The sequence below is a fragment of the Natrix helvetica genome (genome assembly GCF_964273705.1).
Source record: "Natrix helvetica genome assembly, chromosome: 4".
Classification (NCBI taxonomy): domain Eukaryota; kingdom Metazoa; phylum Chordata; class Lepidosauria; order Squamata; family Natricidae; genus Natrix; species Natrix helvetica.
The window spans coordinates 2,850,843-2,872,596 of NC_138550.1; the positions used below are offsets into that span (position 1 = coordinate 2,850,843).

The following is a 21,754-nucleotide window of genomic DNA, read 5'->3' on the forward strand; positions in this document are numbered from 1 at the left end:
AGAAGACCTCTGAGGTCCCTTCCCACTCTGTTATTCGGATGGACTCGGTCCCAGTGGGGCCACCATTGGAAGACCAGAAGGACCAGGCGGGGGACAGAGCCTCCCAGAGACAATCTATCTCGGTCTGATCTCCTGTAGTACGAAATGATTTCACGGCACAACAATCAATCGGTGGGGGGGGGGGGGAAATAAACCGACCGACTGACTGAGGAGGCATCTGGAGAAACAAACCCAGAAGGACACAGCCGTTAAAGAGCCCACCGAATGTCCCTCAGGGAACAAACCAGCATCAGGCCCACTTACTATGAAACGGGGGACGGATATCCTACAGGCCAGGAAATCCATGAAATGAAGACGGTGGCCCTGACCATCTTCTAGATGGAGAGCATAAACAATACTCCCTCCTTCTCCTGTTTTTCTCCACAACTACCAGCCAGTTGGCTTTCATGCCCAGGGCAGGACTAGAACTCCCCGTCTCCTGGTGATTGGCCCAAAGTCACCCAGCTAGCTTTCATGCCTAAGGTAAGACTAGAACTCACAGTCTCCTGGTGATTGGCTCAAAGTCACCCAGCCGGCTTTCATGCCTAAGGTAAGACTAGAACTCCCCGTCTCCTGGTGAACGGCCACCCAGCTGGCTTTCAGGCCTAAGGCAGGACTAAAACTAGCCTGCATCCACAATGGTTGCAGTGTCCGGGCTTCACATGACAAGCAACATCAGTGGGGGAACCAGATTTACTTAACAACCGTGTTACTCTCTGAAGAAATGTGGTGATTCACTTAACCACGACGGCAAGCAAGAGCATGAAACGGGTAAAAACTCACGTAGTCTTTGCTTGGCGATGGAAATTTGGGGCTCAATCGCGGTCGTAATTTGAGGGTTATCAATACGTCTCGCTCTGCAAAATGCTGGGGGGGGCATTTTAACGCAGCCCTCCAGCTGGACCTTTGGGGTCTCCCCACCCAGCCAGGAGGAAAAGGAGCGGGGGGGGGGGGGAATCGTCTTGAAAGGAAAAATAAATTTTTGGCTGAACCTTCTCCCTTCATTTCATACAATAAAATTCGACCGATTTGATTCAACCGCAGCTTAATAAATTGCAAAAAGTTTAAAAAAATAGAGAGAGAGAGTAAACCAGATGCCCCGGCTTTGCCAGACTACCAACCCGCAAAAGAGGGGACATTATTTACTATGCCAAAAAAAAAAAAGTACAGATATTGGAAAAGGCTGCCATGTGGCCTTATAGGCAAATCCAGATGAGATATAAGAAAGATGCAGAAAACTATGAGTTTTATTTTTAAAAAAAACCACAAGAATTGGACAGGATATTACAGGAGGCAGATAAAAAAATTATGCAACTATTTATTGAGGTTTAAAATGGAAGAAGAAAACAGCAAAGGACACTATGATAATTTGGGCAAAAAAATTCGGCTATACCATAGAATTAGACAAGTGGGAGAAATTGTGTGTGTGTGTGTGTGTGTGTGTGTGTGTGTAATTATAAATTGACAATGTCGGCAGCATATAGAGAAAACTTATATAAAATGTTCTACAGATGGCATCTACCACCAGTTGTTTGCATTTCCAGCATTCTGGTGATCTGTTTGAAAACATTTTTGCTAGCATTTTGCTAGCAAAAATGTTTCCAAACAGATCACCAGAATCCTGGAAATGCAAACAGACACAAGAAACATACCATCACATGTGGTAAACATGTCCTTCGGCAAAAAAATTATTGGATAACGATTAAAAAAAATGGTTAGAGGAAATGGTAAAACAGCAAATAGTGTTAAAACTGGGGCTATTTCTATTAGGCATGTTAACAGGGAAATATAACAAAAAAAAACCCTAATATTTAATGCTGCATGTAATAATGGTGGCCAGAATTGCATATGCTGAAATTTTTTGGAAAAATGGAAATATACCCTGTGAGGAAATGGTAATAAAGAAAATATTAGACTGCATGGAGATGGATAGATTAACAATGGAAATCAAAGACAAAGGAGAAACAGAATATTATTTAATTTGGGATATATGGTATAATTGGCTTGTTAGAAGATGCAAAGATTAGAAAACTAACAATGAAAGACAGTTAATGAATTAGAAACTAGAAATAAATCTACATATAACGAAAGGCGAAGGATATTTATGATGTATAATTGTCTATAATGTTAAGATTTACAAAAATTATAAAATGTAAAAATATCTAGAACGATAACTATATGATGTAGACATGATAGTATATATAAGTGTAAAAAAACAACAACCTGTGGATATAAACGGATACAGAGTTGTTGCAAAGCTGAAACTGTGATGTAAAATGAAGAAAAAATCGTATCATAAAAATACTTCAAAAACAGAAAAAGAAAAGAGTACCATAAGGAAGAATCCCCTGCAGAAACGGGGATTCACACCCAGCTCCGAATTGTTTTGGCGGCACAGCCTGCTTTGGGCTTACACACCAACACACCAAGAGCAACACGCAAACAGACGCACCATGAATCCCCACACCCTCGTGGCGGCTTCCAAAGGGGTTGGATGGGGCCACCCACCTGTCCAGGTGGGCTTAGCGCAGAGGTGCCCATGTCAGAGGGGTGGACTAGAGGACCTCGAGAGTCTTTCCTGCACTAAGAAAGGACCCTAAACTCCCCGTTAAATGGGGAAAGTCTGGGGGGACCCCCTTTCTCTCCCCGAGGCGGCTTCTTCCGCGGCCCAAGAAAAAGGGGGGAACCTTAGAGGTCAGCTATCCGAGCCCCCCACGACCGTTCCTCCCCACCCGTTAAATGGGGAAAGTCTGGGGGATCCCCTTTCTCTGCCGAGGCGCCTTCTTCCGCGGTCCCAAAAAAAGGGGGAACATCAGAGGTCAGCTATCCGAGCCCCCCAGGACCGTCCCCCCACCCTTTAAATGGGGAAAAGTCTGGGAGACCCCCGTTCCCTCCCCGAGGCGCCTTCTTCCACGGTTTAGAAAAAAGGGAGGACCCCAGAGGTCAGCTATCCGAGCCCCCCACGACCGTTCCTCCCCACCCGTTAAATGGGGAACGTGGGGACCCTTTCTCTCCCCGAGCCGCGTTCTTCCGCGGTCCCCAAAAGGGGAGGAACCTCAGAGGTCAGCTATCCGAGCCCCCCACGACCGCCGCCCCCCGCTCCCCCCGCTGCGCCCTTCGGCGGAGCCCCTACCTTAGCTGGGACCCCCTGCCCGGCAGCGTCCGCTGACTTCCCGCTCGCTTTGCCCTGCGGGGAAAAAAGAGGCGAGACGCGCCTGGGAACCTCGCCGCAACTGCGCTCCGCTGCGCTCTGCTCGGTGCTCCGGCGGGGAAGAGCCGCAGCGAGCCGCGGTCCCGCCCCGCTTCCCCAGCCCGGCCCAGCCCCGCCGCTGCTCTGCCCTGCCCTGCCTCCAGTTTTGGCAGCCTCAGCAGAAGGTCTGACGCTTCCTTGAAAGCTGAATTGCATCACCAGAGGGATACAAATTACATCAGAGTTGGAAGGGACCTTGGAGGTCATCTAGCCCAACCCCCACCGCCCAAGCAGGGGACCCTACACCATTTCTGACAGATGGCAGTCCAGTCTCTTCTTGAAAGCCTCCAGGGATGAAGCTCCCACAATTTACAAAGGCAACTTCTATTCCATTGAATACGGATGAACGGAGTTGGAAGGGACCTTGGAGGTCATCTAGTCCAACCCCCTGCATAAGCAGGAGACTCTACACCATTTCTGACAGATGGCAGTCCAGTCTCTTCTTGAAAGCCTCCAGGGATGAAGCTCCCACAATTTACAAAGGCAACTTCTATTCCATTGAATACAGATGAACGGAGTTGGAAGGGACCTTGGAGGTCATCTAGTCCAACCTCCTGCATAAGCAGGAGACTCTACACCATTTCTGACAGATGGCAGTCCAGTCTCTTCTTGAAAGCCTCCAGGAATGAAGCTCCCACAACCTACAAAGGCAACTTCTATTCCATTGAATACAGATGAACAGAGTTGGAAGGGACCTTGGAGGTCATCTAGCCCAACCTCTGCCCAAGCAGGAGACCCTACATCATTTCTGATGGAGGGCAGTCCAGTCTCTCCTTGAAAGCTTCCAGGGATGAAGCTTCCACAACTTCCGAAGGCAACTACTATTCTATTGAATATAGATGAACAGAGTTGGAAGGGACCTTGGAGGTCATCTAGCCCAACCCCTGCCCAAACAGGAAACCCTACACCATTTCTGACGGAGGGCAGTCCAATCTCTCCTTGAAAGCTTCCAGAGATGAAGCTTCCACAACTTCGGAAGGCAACTTCTGTTCCTTGGAGTGATGGTTCTCACTGTCAGAAAATTTCTCCTTATTTCCAGGTTGAATCTCTCCTTGGTCAGTTTCCATCCATTAGTCCTTGTCTGGTCTTCGGGTGCCCGCTCCTCTCTGGGGCAGCCCCTCAGATATTGGAAGATGCTACCTTGTCTCCCCTGGTCCTTCTCTTCCCTAGACTAGCTATGCCCAGTTCCTGCAACGTTCTTCATATGTTTTAGTCTCCAGTCCCCTCATCATCTTTGTTGCTCTTCTCTGCACTCTTTCTAGAGTCTCGCCGTCTTTTCTATTGTGTGGTGATCAAAACTGGATGCAGTACTCTAGGTGTGGCCTTACTAAGGCTTTATAAAATGGTATTAGAACCTCATTTTGGCCCTGGGTTACACCCTGTTTGTGTGGATTAGCTCCAAATTTGGTTTACCCTTAACCTTGGTGAGTTTTGAATCCAACAGAATAAACAATGGAGAATTTCAACTCAAATGTCAATTGAGAGAAGACAAAATATTTGGGGAGGGGGGGATAAAACCCCTCCTCTATTTGACTTGGAACGGGAAATAAAAACACCAGGGAGAAATAGAGAATTGCAGGAAGGCTTCGGGGAAGGGAGAATCCTTTGAAGTGGTCCCTCGGCCGGCAATGACACCAAAAGGCCTCCTGAGGAAAAAAACACCAGTCCGGTTTAGGCAGCAAAATTCAAAATATTTCTGCAGATTTTGCAGGGCAATCCTGCTCCTTCAAAAATGAGATGTGACATGGTTAACATCCCAGAAAATAATGCAGTCGGCAATACATAGCAAGATGGGCAGCAGCAAAGATGGAAATATAGACTCATAGAGCTGGAGGGAGCCTTGGAGGTCATCTAGTCCAACCCGCTGCTCAAGGCAGGAAATCTTATACTATCTTGGTCAAATGGTTGTCCAATCTATTTTTGAAAACCTCCAAACAGATCGTCTGTCTGTCTGTCTTTCTGTCTGCCAGTCTGTCTGTCTGTCTATCTTCCTACCTACCTACCTACCTACCTACCTACCTACCTACCTATGTACCTATTATGTCTATCTGTCTGTCTGTCTCTGTCTGTCTGTCTATCTATCTATCTATCTATCTATCTATCTCTATCTATCTATCTATCTATCTATCTTTCTACCTACTATATGTCTGTCTGTCTGTCTGTCTGTCTGTCTGTCTGTCTGTCTATCTATCTACCTACCTACCTAGTCTGTCTGTCTGTCTTTCTATCTATCTATATCTATCTTTCTACCTACTATGTCTGTGTCTGTCTGTCTGTCTGTCTATCATCCATCATTCATCTACCTATTCATCATCTATCCATCCATCTATCCATCTAATCTATCAAATTTATTGGCTGCCTATTTTACTCTTTGATGAGCTCCCACCTGTTAACAGAACAGAATAACAGAATTGGAAGGGACCTTGAAGGTCTTCTAGTCCTACCCCTGTTCAGACATGAAACTCTTCATCATTTCAGTACAACATCTTCTTAAAGACTTCCAGTGTTGGGGCATTCACAACTTCTGAAGGCAAGTTGTTCCACTGATGGATTGTTTTAACAGTCAGGAAATTTCTCCTCAGTTCTAAGTTGCTTCTCTCCTTGATTAGTTTCCACCCATTGCTTCTTGTTCTACCCTCAGGTGCTTTGGAGGATAGTTTGATTCCCTCTTCTTTGTGGCAACCCCTGAGATATTGGAAGACTGCTATCATGTCTCCCCTAGTCCTTCTTTCTCTTAAGCTAAACATACCCAGTTCCTGCAACCGTTCTTCATATGTTTTAGTCTCCAGTCCCCTAATCCTCTTTGTTGCTCTTCTCTGCACTCTTTCTAGAGTCTCCACATCTATTTTATATCCTGGCAACCAAACATGAATGCCGTATTCCAAGCGTGGCCTTACCAAGGCCTTATAAACTGGTATTAACCCTTCACGTGATCCTGATTCTATCCTTCTGTTGATGCAGCCTAGGATTGTATTGGCCTTTTTGGCCAATGCAGCCAAAATTTGCAAACTTTAATGTAGATTTAATTTCTGGCGGTGCAAGGATACAGCTCCGTGTTATTGCTTGGCATCTCGTTCCTAATTTGGTTTCTTAGCTTTCCTGGCAGACGCATTCCCCCTCTTGGGAAAGTATTCCATACATCCAAGCCAGGAAGTTGTTATTGATAATAATCCTGGGGTTTTTCCCCACCCCCGGGAGAGCTGCGTCTATCAATTCTATCTTTACGCTGAAAACGTGAAAAGTTAACGGGCCTCGGGCACCATATTTGGACTTGCTGTTTGAATGTGGACACAGGCGCAGCGTTCGTAAGGGTGATGCCAGGGTCTAAGCATCCAGAAGGGTGTGTGGGAATTTCAACATCAGTGGGTCGTGAGATCGAATTTTACAATCGTTGGCCTAGGGGCCTTAGTGGTTAAGGGGGTAGTCTAGAAACTGGGAGGGTGAGTTCTAGTCCCTACTGTGGCTGTGAAAACCAGCTGCGAGACTTTGGGCTGATCAAGGGGAGTTCTGCCTTAACCATGAAAGGCAGCTGAAGGACTTTGGGCCAATCGCCAGGTGACCCTGAGTTCTAGTCCTGCCTTAAGCATGAAAGCCAGCTGGGTGACTTTGGGCCGATCACAGGGAGACGGTGAGTTCTAGTTCTGTCTTAACTATGAAAGCCAACTGGAGGACTCTGGCCCAATCACCAGGAGATGGGGAGTTCTAGTCCTGCCTTAGGCATGAAATCTGGCTGGAAGACTTACAACCAGGTGACCGTGAGTTCTAGTCCTGCCTTAGGCATGAAAGCCGGCTACATGACTTTGGGCCAGTCGCCAGGAGATGCTTGTAAATCATCTGTCCCCAGGAGGTGTCAAAAGACATCAAAATGACTGGCAGTTCTGGGCAATCCAGAACCCATTTAAACCTGGTATTGTCCAAAGGACTGCGACTTCCAACTAAGTCCATTGTCGTTCAAAATGCCAGGAAAGGATTTTAACAGAGCCGTTTGCCGAACAGATGGGCAACGAGGAGGAAGTTTGGCTTTCTTTCTTAACACTGAAGAAGCAAAAAGAAAGAACGAAACTTTCACCACTCTGGGAAACAACAACAACAACCCAGATGTGATGAAAAAGAAAAGAGAAAGTAAAGCTTTCAGGAGAACTACGTCTTTCTATATTTATATATGCAGAAGTAGCCAATACACGACGGGACCCATTCCGGTTTTACCAAATGAAATGGCCTGCAAATAGAATCGGGGAGGGTTGGAAGGGACCCCTAAGACAGAATAACAGAGTTGGGAGGGACCTTGGAGATCATCTAGTCCACCCCCGCTGCTCCAGCAGGAAAGCCTGTACCATTTCCGACAGTCTGGTTCAACCCCTTGCTCACACTAAATTAAATATTTCTCAACCTTGGCACTTTTCCTTGTATCTTTGAACCAGTGGTGGGATTCAGCTGTTTTGCACCGGTTTGAGCGAACCGGTAGTTGGAAGGATCCGCTGACCCACCCCTCCCAGCTTGCCCCTCCCAGGAGTCTCCATGTGGCCTGTTTTGGATGACAGGTAGGTCTGGCAGGGGCTGCGTGGAGGGTCTGGGAGGGCAAAAATTGAGCCTTCCAAAATTCCAAAAACGGGGACATTTTTGGCTTCCGGAGGGCTTCCAGAGCCTAGGGAGGTAGTATTTGCCGTCCCGGAGGCTCGAGAAAAGCCTCAGGAGCCTGGGGAGGGTGAAAACGCCACCGTGATGCAGGAGGCCAAGTATGCCACGCCCACCACGCCCACCACGCCCACCACGCCCACCACGCCCACCACGCCCACCACGCCCACGCCCACCCAGCAACTGGGCAGAGAACCAGTTGCTAACATTTTAGAATCCCACCCCTGCTTTGAAACCGTCACTAAATGAAAATATGTAAGCCAAGGGCTACCTGTACTATTTAAATCTTTTTTCTGTCTTTCCTTCAGAAGTTGGAAAGAGTACTTACAGCCTCCCCTCATCCCATTTGACCTACACAACAACCCTTAGGGGTAGGTCAACCGGAGAACCGGCAAATACGCTAAAGTCTGCTTGACTGACATCATTTAACTCAACTTAATTGTCTGCATAGCTGGCGGGGTGGGTGGGTGGGTTTCTTAGCGTGGACTACAACTCCCAGAATTCCCCAGCCCGCTATGCAGACAATTGAAAAAATGTTGTTTCAGACTGAATTATGTGGTCTCCGCAAAGCCCCTGAAGGCAGGACAAGAAACAACGGATGGAAACTAATCAAGGAGAGAAGCAACCTGAGATTAAGGAGAAATTTCCTGACAGTGAGAACAATTAACCAGTGGAACTACTTGCCACCAGAAGTTGGTGCTCCAACACTGGGTGTTTTCAAGAGACTGGATAACCATTTGTCCGATACGGTATGGGGTTTCCTGCTTGAGCAGGGGGTTGGAATGGATGACCTCCAAAGTCCCTTCCAGTCTTAGGATTCCATTATTTTATATGTGATTCTTCCTCCGTCTTCATTTGTAAATTCAGATGCGCTGGAGGTCACAGCAGGAAGCCGAAACCTCAAGGAAAATTGTGGTTGCAAAAGCAGCGAGAGGTCAAACTGGTTGAGCCTTAAAGGAAAGAGGAAAAAAACGACAACACAAAACCAACAACCCTCCAGCGAGCCGAGGACCGTTTGCACAGAACAAATGATTCTTGTGCAACACAAGGGAGGCATTTTTACTCGCTCTGAAAAATGTGGATATGGAGAAAAGTTACGCAAAATGGGGAAAACTGAAAGGGAAGAAAAAAAAATGAAGATAGAAAGAAGTTGCAGGGACAGAATAAGGTGGCCTCGTGCTATTTTGTAAGAAAAGCGGACATTCCTGCAGGTGGGCCTCGACTTACGACCACAATGGAGCCCAAAATTTTGGTTGCTAAACGAGACAGCTGTTAAGTGATTCGACCCTGCCCATTTTTACAATTTTTCTTGCCACTGTTGATAAGTGAATCCCTGCAGCTGCTATGTTAGTCACACGGTTCTTAAGCGAATCCAGCTTTCCCCCCCATTGACTTTGCTTGTCAGACGGTCGCAAAACGGGATCACGTGACCCCAGGGTACTACGACCGTCATAAATATGAGTCAGTTGCTAAGTGTCCGAATTTTATTCATGGGACTGTGGGGAGGCTGCAAGGGTGCTTAAGTCTGGAAAACGGTCCTAAGTCACTTTTTTTCAGGGCCGTTGCAACTTTGAACGGTCACTAAATGAATCGTTATAAGTCAAGGACGAGTTGTAGTTTTTAGATAGATTTGATGTGTTTTTAACCAGAATCGTGGCTGAGGGAATCTGATTTTCTCGTGACAGACAAAAGAATTGAGTAAAATGTTGTCAGTCAGGGCAAAAATCCCAAGCAGAGTTTGGGGTATTTGCTGGTTCTCAGCTTGGCCGACCTCAAAGGGTTGTTGTGTACGTAAAATGGGATGAGAGAAGGCAATAATTGCTTTTTCAAACTCCTGGAGAGAAGACAGGAAAAAGATTTAAATGATACAGATACTCCTTGACTTAACAACGCCTAGTTTAAAGTTAAGAACGGCACTCAAAATAGTGACTTAGGACTGTGTTTCACACTTACGACCGTTGCAGCATTCCCCATGGTTACGTGATCAAAATTCAGGCGCTTGGCAACTGACTCGTATTTATGACGGTCACATCACCCCCTTTAGCAAAGTCAACGGGGAAGCCAGATTCACTTAACAACATGTTACTCATATTTACGACGGTGGCAGTGTCCCGGGGTCACGCGATCCCCTTTAGCGACCTTCTGACAAGTAAAGTCAACGGGGAAGCCGGATACACTTCACAACCATCTCGCTAAGTCAACAACAGCAGCGATTCACTTAATGGCAGCATCAAGAAAAGGTCGTAAAATTGGAACAGAGTCGTTGCCTTGCTTAGCAGCGTAAATTCTGATCCCAGTTGTGGCTGTACGTTGAAGGCTACCTATTTACCCCATGGTTCATGTCGCTTTATTTTCACGGCTGTCGTTCCTTCCAATGGTCACTAAGTGAACCGTTGTAAGCCGAGGACCACGTGTTTAAATCGTAGCAGGTTTCTGCAGGTTGCTAAAATCCAGGCCAAGCAAATGGCACAACCGTGAATAAGACGTTCAAACAATATTTACTGTGGTTGCTTCATTTGGCTCCTGGCAATTAGGAAACGATTCCAAGAGGTTGACATTAAGGGGGAAAATATATATATCCTTACAAGCAGAAAGAGTGAAAAAGTGTCAACACTCAACAGGACCAGAGTCAAAATAGGAGAACAGCAATCACAACGACAACAACACGTATTTCAGGGCACCAACCCAAAACCAGCACCAGCCTGGCCTACAGTAAGAGAGGCTTCTACTCCATGGATGGCTTGGGAATTCTGGGAGTTGAAGTCCACATAGATGTGAGGAATTCTGGGAGTTGAAGTCCACATAGATGTGGGGAATTCTGGGAGTTGAGGTCCACATAGATGTTGGGAATTCTGAGAGTTGAAGTCCACATAGATGTGGGGAATTCTAGGGGTTGAAGTCCACCTAAATGTGGGGAATTCTGGGAGTGGAGGTCCATATAGATGTGAGGAATTCTGGGAGTTGAGGTCCACATAGATGTAGGAAATTCTGGGAGTTGAGGTCCACATAGATGTGGGGAATTCTGGGAGTTGAGGTCCACATAGATGTGAGGAATTCTGGAAGTTGAAGTCCACATAGATGTGGGGAATTCTGGGAGTTGAGGTCCACATAGATGTGGGGAATTCTGGGAGTTGAGGTCCATATAGATGTGGGGAATTCTGGGAGTTGAGGTCCACATAGATGTGGGGAATTCTGGGAGTTGAGGTCCATATAGATGTGGGGAATTCCGGGAGTTGAAGTCCACATAGATGTGAGGAATTCTAGGAGTTGAGGTCCACATAGATGTGGGGAATTCTGGGAGTTGAGGTCCACATAGATGTGAGGAATTCTGGGAGTTGAGGTCCACATAGATGTGAGGAATTCTGGGAGTTGAGGTCCACATAGATGTGGGGAATTCTGGGAGTTGAGGTCCACATAGATGTGGGGAATTCTGGGAGTTGAGGTCCACATAGATGTGGGGAATTCTGGGAGTTGAGGTCCACATAGATGTGAGGAATTCTGGGAGTTGAGGTCCACATAGATGTGAGGAATTCTGGGAGTTGAGGTCCACATAGATGTGAGGAATTCTGGGAGTTGAAGTCCACATAGATGTGAGGAATTCTGGGAGTTGAGGTCCACATAGATGTGAGGAATTCTGGGAGTTGAAGTCCACATAGATGTGAGGAATTCTGGGAGTTGAAGTCCACATAGATGTGGGGAATTCTGGGAGTTGAGGTCCACATAGATGTGGGGAATTCTGGGAGTTGAGGTCCACATAGATGTGGGGAATTCTGGGAGTTGAGGTCCACATAGATGTGGGGAATTCTGGGAGTTGAAGTCCACATAGATGTGGGGAATTCTAGGAGTTGAGGTCCACATAGATGTGGGGAATTCTGGGAGTTGAGGTCCACATAGATGTGAGGAATTCTGGTAGTTGAGGTCCACATAGATGTGAGGAATTCTGGGAGTTGAGGTCCACATAGATGTGGGGAATTCTGGGAGTTGAAGTCCACATAGATGTGGGGAATTCTGGGAGTTGAGGTCCACATAGATGTGAGGAATTCTGGGAGTTGAGGTCCACATAGATGTGAGGAATTCTGGGAGTTGAGGTCCACATAGATGTGAGGAATTCTGGGAGTTGAAGTCCACATAGATGTGAGGAATTCTGGGAGTTGAAGTCCACATAGATGTGGGGAATTCTGGGAGTTGAGGTCCATATAGATGCGGGGAATTCTAGGAGTTGAGGTCCACATAGATGCGGGGATTTCTGGGAGTTGAAGGCCACATAGATGTGAGAAATTCTGGGAGTTGAGGTCCACATAGATGTGGGGAATTCTGGGAGTTGAAGTCCACATAGATGTGAGGAATTCTGGGAGTTCAAGGCCACATAGATGTGAGGAATTCTGGGAGTTGAAGTCCACATAAATGTAGGGAATTCTGGGAGTTGAAGTCCACAAACCTTCAGGTTGCCGAGTAGTAGGCCTAAACCACCACTTTCAATTCTACCTGGAAGTTTACTGGAATATATGCAGGTAATCTTTGTCGTTCGACCGTTCGTTGAGTGACGAAGAACCATTTTATGACCAGTACTTGCACTTACAACCGTCCTAGCATCCACCTGGTCACCTGACCCAAATCCAAGTTCTTGACAACTTGGCATCTATTTACATGATCAATAAATAAAATATATTTGAGGCTTCCTTCTTCTCGTTTTTGGTTTTTTTAGACCGGATCCTTTGGCATCCTTGATGGAAATGCAACGCGCTGGATCCCTTAGAAGCCATTCTTTTAAGTTTATTTACTTGGAACTTTAATCACCTTTACAGATGGGGTGAAATTAAAAAACAAACAAAGCAAACAAATCTGAATTTTTGCCAAAGCTTTTTGAGCTCCGGCTTCCTCTGAACACGTTTGACACATCAAGTCACACAATGTTCCAGGTTGCAAACCACCGAAACCCCTGTTTATTTTGCGTCCTGCGGAGCTTGTGTTGAAGGAGACGCGTCTGCCAATTTTCCAGAAGCAACAAGGCGGCCTTCGTTCTCCATTACGATGACAAACAAATAAAACGATGATCAAAACAGAAGCCCTTGTTTGAGTTAAGACTCAAAAGAAAACAATTCCAAAGAGGAGGACACCGATTAAGACTTTGAGACTTTGGAAAAAGGGCAGAGAAGAGCAACGAAGATCATTAAAGGCCTGGAGACTAAAACCGAGGAGGAACAGTGGTTGCAGAAGTTGGGTATGGCCAAAGGGAGAGAATCAAGATCACGTGAAGGGTTAATACCACTTTATAAGGCCTTGGTAAGGCCACACTTGGAATACGGCATTCAGTTCTGGTCGCCACGATGTAGAAAAGATGTGGAGACTCTAGAAAGAGTGCAGAGAAGAGCAACAAAGAGGATTAGGGGACTGGAGGCTAAAACATATGAAGAACGGTTGCAGGAACTGGGTATGTCTAGCTTAAGAGAAAGAAGGACTAGGGGAGACATGATAGCATTATTCCAATATCTCAGGGGTTGCCACAAAGAAGAGGGAGTCAAGCTATTCTCCAAGGCACCTGAGGGCAGAACAAGAAGCAATGGGTGGGAACTAATCAAGGAGAGATCCTTCCTTCTCTCCTTCCTTCCCTCCTTCCTTCTTTCCTTCCTTCTCTCCTTGCTTCCTCCCTCCCTTTCTTCTCTGCTTCTTTCCTTCCCACCTTCCTTCCTTTCTTCCTTCTTTCTTTCCTTCCTTCTTTCATTCCTTCCCACCTTCATTCCTTCCCACCTTCCTTCCTTCCAATATCTCAGGGGTTGCCACAAAGAAGAGGGAGTCAAACTATTCTCCAAGGCACCTGAAGGTAGAACAAGAAGCAATGGGTGGAAACTAATCAAGGAGAGAAGCAACTTAGAACCAAGGAGAAATTTCCTGACAGTTAGAACAATTAACCAGTGGAACAGAAGTTGCCTCCAGAAGTTGTGAATGCCCCAACACTGGAAGTCTTTAAGAAGATGTTGGATAGCCATTTGTCTGAAACGGAATAGGGTTTCCTGCCTAGGCAGGGGGTTGGACTAGAAGACCTCCAAGGTCCCTTCCAACTCTACTATTGTATTGTATAAAGAAGTGTATGAGAAAAGAAGGACTAGAGGGGACATGATAGCAGTCTTCCAATATTTGAGCGGCTTCCGCAAAAACCAGAGCCAAACTATTTTCCAAAGTACCAAAAGGCAAGACGAGGAATGATGCAAATTAACCAAGGAGAGGAGCAACCTGCAACTTAGGAGAAACTTCTTAACAGTGAGGACAATTAACCCAGAGGTGGGTTTGCTCCCAGTTTGGCCTGGATCAGGTGAACTGGGAGTAGTGGCGGTGGGAGGTCCCACATTGAGTGCGACAAGGTTGCAGCCGAACCAGTAGTAAAAAAAATTAGCAACCCACCACTGAATTAACCAGTGGAAACTACTTGCCACCAGAAGTTGTAGGTACTCCATTAATGGAGGTTTTTAAGAAGAGTTTGGACAATGATTTGTCCAAAATGGTATAAGGCAGGGGTGTCCAAACTTGGCAACTTTAAGACTTGTGGACTTCAACTCCCAGAATTCCCCAGCCAGCCCTGCTGGCTGGGGAATTCTGGGCGTTGAAGTCCACAAGTCTTAAAGTTGCCAAGTTTGAACACCCCTGGTATAAGGCTTCTTGCTCTAGCAGGGGGCTGGACTAGAAGACCTCAAGGTCTATTCCCACGGTTCTCCCAAAGCCCCTGAAGGCAGCACAAGAAGCAATGGATGGAAACTAATCAAGGAGAGAAGCAACCTGGAACTAAGGAGGAATTTCCTGACAGTGAGGACAACGTGGTCATAACTCAAGGACTACCTGTATTCCTAGTCACAGCTAGCTCTCAATACAGATAGTCCTCAATTTAGAGCCCCAAATTTCTGTAGCTAAGTAAGGAACTTGCCAAGTGAGTTCTGCCCTCTTTTACGACCTTCCTTGCCACGTTTGTTAAGTGCTGGTGTTCAGTTAGTCACACCGTTGTTAAGCAAATCTGGCTCCGTCCGTTTTGACTTCATCAATGATTTGGGTGAGGGAATAAATGGGGAACTCATCAAATTTGCAGATGACACCAAGCTGGCAGGAATAGCCAACACTCCAGAAGATAGGCTAAAGATACAGAAGGATCTTGACAAACTTGAACATTGGGCGCTATCTAATAAAATGAAATTCAATGGTGAAAAGAGTAAGGTTCTACATTTAGGCAACAAAAACGGAATGCACAGGTACAGTATAGGTGGTACCTTGCTCAACAGTAGTAACTGCGAAAGGGATCTTCGAAGTCCGAGTGGACAACCATTTAAATAGGAGCCAGCCGTGGGCAGCAGCTGCCAAAAAAGCCAACACAGTTCTAGGCTGCATCAACAGAAGGATAGAATCAAGATCACGTGAAGTGTTGATGCCACTTTATAATGCCTTGGTAAGGCCACACTTGGAATACGCCATTCAGTTTTGGTCACCACGATGTAAAAAAGATGTGGAGACTCTAGAAAGAGTGCAGAGAAGAGCAACAAAGAGGATTAGGGGACTGGAGACTAAAACATATGAAGAACGGTTGCAGGAACTAGGTATGTCTAGCTTAAGAGAAAGAAGGACTAGGGGAGACATGATAGCAGTGTTCCAATATCCCAGGGGTTGCCACAAAGAAGAGGGAGTTAAGCTATTCTCCAAGGCACCTGAGGGTAGAACAAGAAGCAATGGGTGGAAACTAATCAAGGAGAGAAGCAACTTAGAACTGAGGAGGAACTTCCTGACAGTTAGAACAATTAATCAGTGGAACAGAAGTTGCCTCCAGAAGTTGTGAATGCCCCAACACTGGAAGTCTTTAAGAAGATGTTGGAGAGCCATCTGTCTGAAACGGTATAGGGTTTCCTGCCTAGGCAGGGGGTTGGACTAGAAGACCTCCAAGGTCCCTTCCAACTCTACTATTGTATTGTATTGTATTGTATTGTATTGTATTGACTTGGCTTGTCAGACGGTCTGAAAACGGTATAGATCTGTGATGGCGAAACTATGACGTGCGTGAATTCGGCACCCAGCACCAAAAAGGTTAGCCATCCCCAGTATAGGTTCTCCTGCTTCAGCAGGGGGCTGGACTAGAAGATCTCCGGAAGGGCCCTTCCAGCTCATAGTCTATTCCTTCTACGTCAAGGACTTTCCTAAACTGAGTAGACACAGATTGGAAGCATCTCTTCGGCCATGTCTGTACTTGCGAACATAATCTTTGCTACCATCTCATCTCCCCCAAGCCCTTTTTTTCCCCCCAGATCGAGCCACGAATGGGCTTGCATTGCAACCTGTTGGGTTGTTTTTTTTTTTAATTTTGAATTTTTGGCCTCCTCCACACTTCCGGTTCCACGTTGGGTGTTTCAAAAACCAGCGAAGAATGCCAGAAATCGAAAACAAATTCTAAAATAAGTCACGGGACCTTCGCCTTCACCTTGGGGAAAAAAATAATAAAAGAGGATATCTGGGATTATGCAATGCGTGTAGCGTTCAAGGACCAAGTTTTTGTTTTTTTAAAGAGGCGTCTTCCAAATAACAAAGTCAATCAAAAGAGGAAGATGAGCAACAAAAAATTGGGATAATAAACATTTCACTGCAACGGGACGGACCCCCACAAGGAAAACTCTGCACAGTTTTCTCTTAAGAAGAGATTATCTTTAAATTTTAAACTTGTGGTCATTTTTTTTTTTGCGTGGTGTTATGATTGCTGCGTCAAGGATACCATTTCTTTCAAGCTTTAGATCTCTTGAAGTGGTTATTATTCACTCACATCCTGCCTTTATTATTTTTATAAATAACTCAAGGCCGAGAACTTATCTGTTCCCCCTTCCTTCTCCTCTTTCTCTCAAACAAAAAAACTGTTGAACTGCTGGGAGAGAGGGACTCGGCCAAAGATGGGTGACATCTGGTTTTTGGGCCTCAAGAGGGACTAGAACTTCCTTTCTCCTGGTGTTTGGCCCGAAGTCACCCAGCCAGCTTTTGCGCCTAAAGTGGAACTAGAACTCACTGTCTCCTGGTGATTGGCCCAAAAGCACCCAGCTGGCTTTCATGCCTAAGGCAGGACTAGAACCCTTTGTCTCCTGGTTTCTAGCCTGATGCCTTAATCACTACACCAACCTTGCTTAATATCCTTGAATTTATCAGCAATTTTCACCAGCAAAATGCCACAGCTTTCCAAATTTCCCAAATTGAAAGAGGACTATCTTTGCATTAAAAAAAATGGCACCCTCTACATATCGGAGAAAGCAGTCTGCAGGTCTGAAATAACATTTGAAATTTGTAGAAGTGACAACCGTTCTTTTTGGAAGGAAGGGGTGAAGAATGAGCAGGCTTAAGGCAACAGAAAGTGTGGACTGATTTATGCGGAGAAGCAAACAGAGACAAGAGAAAAGGAACAGTCTATCTTGAAAGAGGACACGGTCCATTAGCTGAAATGCAGGTGCTTTTTGATTTACAACCACAGTTGCGTTTTGTACCTAAGCAATGCTGTTATGAAGTGAATAACAGAATAACAGAGCTGGAAGGGACCTTGGAGGTCTTCTAGTCCAACTCCTACTCAAGCAGGAGCCCCTATACCATTTCAGACAAAAGTTTATCCAGTCTCTCCTTAAATACCTCCAGCGATGGAGCACCCACAACTTCTGGTGGCAATCTGTTCCACTGGTTAATTGTTCTCACTTTCAGGAAGTTTCTCCTAAATTCCACATTGCTTCTCTCCTTGATTAGTTTGCTTCTTCTCCTGCCCTCAGGTGCTTTGGAGAATAGCTTGACCCCCTCTTCTTTGGGGCAGCCCTTTAAATATTAGACTGCCATCATATCACCCCCTTCTCCTTATTTTCTCTAGACTGGCCATACCCAAAGTGAGTCGCCCCCAACTTCACAGCCTTTTTGCCAGGTCCTTAAGTGAATCACACAGTCATTAAGCGAATCCGGTTTTCTCTATTGACTTTGCTTGTCCGAAGCCAGTTGGGAATATCACAACCAAGTGACAATCGTACGTCACTGCAGCTGTTTTAAATACATGCCAGTTGCTAAGTGCATGGGCCGATGGTCAATCAATTTTTTCAGCGCTTTTGTAAATTCAAACGATTGTGACACGAATGGTCGTAAGTCAAGGACCACGTTTAGAGCATCGGGAGGCTTGATAGTGTCCCATTTGGTTCCAGGATCGCCGGTTCACAACTGAAGACAGCACAATGGACACTGGTACAGAGAGTCCTCGACTTACGACCACAATGTAAGCTAAGCAAGACAATGATTCATTCTGCTCCGTTTTACGACCTTTCTTGCCACGATTGTTAAGCAAATCACTGCAGTTGCTAAGATAGTAAGACAATTGTTAAGCACATCTGGCTTCCCCCATTGAGTTTGCATATCAGAAGGGCGCAAAAGGGGATCGTGTGTGACCCCAGGACACTGCAACTGTCATAAGTACATGCCAGTTGCCAAGCCTTTGAAATTTGATCACATGAGCGTGGGGATTCCGCCACGGTCGTAAGTGTGAAACACAGTCATAAGCCCCTTTCCCCAGTGCCCTTGCAACGTCAAACAGTCATTAAGCGAAGAGTTGCAAGTCGAGGACTTTACAGGAAGTCAAAATGAACCTTAGAGGGAAACGCTTACTGTTCCTTTTTCCAACCGATTTTAGGATTGTGTAAATTGCCACTCCAGCAAATGCAACATTTACTCTCTAGGTGGGGCGACAGTCGGGGAAATGCATCTGATGGAGAAATCTGTTTGCCTTTCTTCCAGAATTTCCTGATCTTGGAGCCCTTTGACCATTTTCTGCAAGGCCATTAGGGATGGCGTGGTAAGAAATGCGTTGTTGCTGGACAAGTGGACTTCTGCCATTTGCAAAGAGTGGTTAATTAATTGCAAGGAATCCTCAACTTGGGGGCACGGTGGCTCAGCGGCTAAGAGGCTGGGCTTGCCGATCAGAAAGGTCGGCAGATCGAATCCTGAGCGCCGCGTAACGGAGTGAGCTCCCGTGACTTGCCCCAGCTTCTGCCAACCTAGCCGTTCGAAAGCACGTAAAAAAATGCAAGTAGAAAAATAGGAACCACCATTCGTTGTCTGTTTTAGCCTCCATTCCAAATAATCATCCTGGTTGCTCTTCTCTGCACTCTTTCTAGAGTCTCTCATCATCTTTTTTATAGAGTGGTGACCAAATTGGATGCAGTACTATAGGTGTGGCCTTACTAAGGCTTTACAGAGCGGTGTTAGTACCTCGCTTGACCTTGATTGCATCCCTGTGTTGATGCAACTTTGCTTCCAAGGAAGACGGAGACCTTCAACCTTCTGTTGGTCCTTTCAACGCGACGAGACGTATGAGTAATATGGTCTCCTCCTTAAGCTTCCTTTATGCTCACACAGACACTTCCTGCCACATCTTCTGACGGTCAACAGAGGCTTCCTACCATCATTGTTTTTTGTTATTCTGTCCAGTTCAGAAATCAAATATTGGAAACCAGAAAACCAGCTATCTTTAGACTGTGACGTTGGCAATCAACAAGATGATGGCTCTGTTTTTTTTGGCCTGGTAAAAGGAGTTCATGTGGAGGGCAAACTCTGGGCAACTGGGACCCGATTTCTGCCGACGTAAAAAGAGAAAGGAAAGGTGCAGCGTCCCTGCGGACGGTGCTGGGAAAATTAAAAGGAGGAGTTGTTTTAAAAAGAACTAAAAAAAATTCCCACCTTAACTACTTAGCTACCAAAGTTAGGTACTACCAAAGAAGGTGTGTGTGAGCTGGCTGGGGAATTCTGGGAGTTGAAGTCCACAAGTCTTAAAGTTCCCAAGTTTGGACACCCCTGCCCTAAAGGCAGGACAAGAAGCAATGGATGGAAAGGAATCAAGGAGAGAAGCAATCTGGAATTGAGGACAACCTTCCGGACAGTGAGGACTATTAACCAGAAGAACAGCTTGCCACCAGAAGTTGTGGGTGCTTCATCACTGGAGGTTTTCAAGAAGAGACTGGATAGCCATTTGTCTGGAATGGTACTATAGGGTTTGCCTGAGCAGGAGGGTTGGACTAGAAGACCTCCAAGGTCCCTTCCAACTCTGTTATTCTATTCTATTCTCGATTCCCTGTTCTTTATTCTATTCTATTCTATTCTATTCTATTCTATTCTACTCAATTCCATTCCCTATTCCTATTCCTATTTCTTTCTCTTCTCTTCTCTTCTCTTCTCTTCTCTTCTCTTCTCTTCTCTTCTCTTCTCTTCCCTTCCCTTCCCTTCTCTTCCCTTCCCTTCCTTTCCATTCTCTATTCCCTGTTCCCTATTCCTAATTCCATTCTATTCTATTCTATCCTATCCTATCTCCAAGGGAGAAGATTGGATGGCAGCTGATGGAGAAACTACAGTCAGTATATATGGAGGAGGGTTTCCTGCGTGAGCAGGGGGTTGGACTAGAAGACCTCCAAGGTCCCTTTCATCTCTGTCATTCTGCTATCCATCCTTCCTTCCTTCCTTCCTTCCTTCCTTCCTTCCTTCCTTCCTTCCTTCCTTCCTTCCTTCCTTCCTTCCTTCCTTATCACCGGAGGTTTTTAAGAAGAGATTGGACAAATATTCATCTGGAATGATATAGGGTCTCCTGCCTGAGCAGGGGGTTGGATTAGAAGACCTCCCAGGTCCCTTCAAACTTTGTTATTCTATTCTATTCTATTCTCTATTCCCTGTTCCTAATTCTATTGTATTCTACTCCATTCCATTCCCTATTCCTATTCCTATTCCTATTCCTATTCCTATTCCCTTCCCTTCTCTTCTCTTCCATTCCATTCTCTATTCCCTGTTCCCTGTTCCCTATTCCCTATTCCCTGTTCCTAATTCTATTCTATTCTATTCTATTCTATCCTATCCTATCCTATCCTATCCTACCCTACCCTACCCTATCCTATCCTATCTCCAAGGGAGAAGATTGGATGGCAGCTGATGGAGAAACTACAGTCAGTATATATGGAGGAGGGTTTCCTGCGTGAGCAGGGGGTTGGGCTAGAAGACCTCCCAGGTCCCTTCCGACTCTGTTAGTCTGTTCTACTTAGTCCTCGACATACGACCACAATTGAGCCAACATTTCTGGGACAAAGTGAAATGTTTGTTGAGTGAATTTTGCCCCTTTTTACAGCCTACCTTGCTTGCAGTTGTTAAGTGCATCCCTGCAGTTGTTAAGTTAGTAACACAGTTGTTAAGTGAATCCGGCTTCCCCACTGACTTTGCTGGTCAGGAGGTCACAAAATGTGATCACACGACCCCCTGCGGCCGTCATAAATACAAACCGGTTATCAGGCATCTGAATGTCAATCACGTGACCATAGGGATGTTGCAATGGTCGTAAGTGTGAAAAACGGCCATGCGTCACCTTTTTTCAGCGCCGTTCCAACTTTGAACGGTCACTAAATGAACTGCTGTAAGTCGAGGACAAAGAGCTGCAGATCGAGCCCCAAAGATCACAGGCGCTCTGGGTGCAATTTCAAAACATCTGGATTCCCCCTTCAACACCATTGACAAAATCACAGTGACTCTCTCTCTCTCTCTCTCTCCCTCCCTCCCTCCCTCCCTCCCTCCCTCCCTCCCTCCCTCTCTCTCTCTCCTGGCCCTGCCAACCTCACAGGGTTGTTGTTGTCGCAGGACAAAAGGAGGAGGGAGAGGAGGAAGAAGTATTAGGCATGTTTGTCGCCTTCAGTTACTTGCGAAATAATAAAGTAATAAAGGCAGGGTAAAAATCTAGTGAGTAAGTCATCACGAAAGGAATCACGCAGGAGGAAAAGCTTCTATGAGTTTTGCTGGGAGTTATTTCGGCCCACTTCTGCTCCTGGC

At 45.9% G+C, this 21,754-nt stretch overlaps 3 protein-coding genes across 3 annotated transcripts in view; 1 reads left to right on the top strand and 2 right to left on the bottom strand.

Annotated features, from left to right (window-relative positions):
* P2RY6 (pyrimidinergic receptor P2Y6) overlaps positions 1–3,278 on the bottom strand; it is a 37,678-nt gene extending 34,400 nt beyond the window's left edge. Inside the window, exon 1 of the mRNA XM_081952896.1 lies at positions 3,173–3,278. The gene's annotated coding sequence lies outside the window, so the exon portion shown is untranslated. The remainder of the gene's footprint in view (positions 1–3,172) is intronic.
* Positions 1–21,754, top strand: part of FAM168A (family with sequence similarity 168 member A) — a 373,080-nt gene that overhangs the window by 307,931 nt on the left and 43,395 nt on the right. The window lies entirely within an intron of this gene.
* RELT (RELT TNF receptor) overlaps positions 1–21,754 on the bottom strand; it is a 483,787-nt gene that overhangs the window by 230,575 nt on the left and 231,458 nt on the right. The window lies entirely within an intron of this gene.